This window comes from Ciona intestinalis, chromosome 11 (genome assembly GCF_000224145.3).
Source record: "Ciona intestinalis chromosome 11, KH, whole genome shotgun sequence".
NCBI classification, from domain to species: domain Eukaryota; kingdom Metazoa; phylum Chordata; class Ascidiacea; order Phlebobranchia; family Cionidae; genus Ciona; species Ciona intestinalis.
The window spans coordinates 3,405,478-3,406,205 of record NC_020176.2 but is presented as its reverse complement, the minus strand read 5'-3'; the positions used below and the strand labels follow the sequence as shown (position 1 = coordinate 3,406,205).

General features: G+C 31.6%; 2 protein-coding genes across 4 annotated transcripts in view; one reads left to right on the top strand and one right to left on the bottom strand.

The window, feature by feature from the left end:
• The window catches only part of LOC100179742 (biotin--protein ligase), an 11,981-nt gene that overhangs the window by 2,551 nt on the left and 8,702 nt on the right, over window positions 1–728 (top strand). The window lies entirely within an intron of this gene.
• Window positions 1–728, bottom strand: part of LOC100182201 (transient receptor potential cation channel subfamily M member 2-like) — a 23,362-nt gene that overhangs the window by 18,394 nt on the left and 4,240 nt on the right. The gene's annotated exons all lie outside the window — the stretch shown is intronic.

Below are 728 nucleotides of genomic sequence, written 5' to 3'. Positions count from 1 at the left end.
TGAACAAAAGTTACAATACAATGTACCTGAACATAGCAATAAGTAGATTAAGTAGCAGTACACTTGCAAGTAACATGTAAACTGCTGATAGTAAAGGTACAATCCAGTTAATGGAGGGACATCTACGTTGACCTGCAGCTATCAGTGTTGCGTTGTTACTACATGTAAACTCATCTGCATCTGTTAAAAATAGATGGGTTTTCAATGAATAAATGTAACTTGGCGAAAAACAACTGTATGAACCTATATGCCCACAATGGTAGCAGTGACGAACATAATACGCTTACTTGGGTCGTAGTGGATTTCCGATAAAAATAATTCGCCATAAATTTGCCAGTATGGTTTGCTCAATACACCAACTATGGCGGTTCCGAAATTTGTTTCGTTTGGATACAAAATAGCTTGACTTGCAACTCCATATGAAACCAGGAATATGATTAAAATGAACAGGAAGAAAAGCATGTCCTTTATCTGAAAAACGCAAAAAAAAATAAATAAAAAATAAAAATGTTTAAGTTTCGCAAAACTGTTCAGGGAATTATAACAGCTTTAAAAGATTTTTATCATTTTAAAGTTTTTTTTAAAACTGTTTTTCAATATTTAGAATATATGGTTTTCAAAGCTTAGTTATATATCTATGCTTAATATCTTGTAAGTAACACATTACTTATTTACTTCTGTTTTTTTTCCAGCATCTTACCATTTTTCCAACCATAATTAGTTTTGGT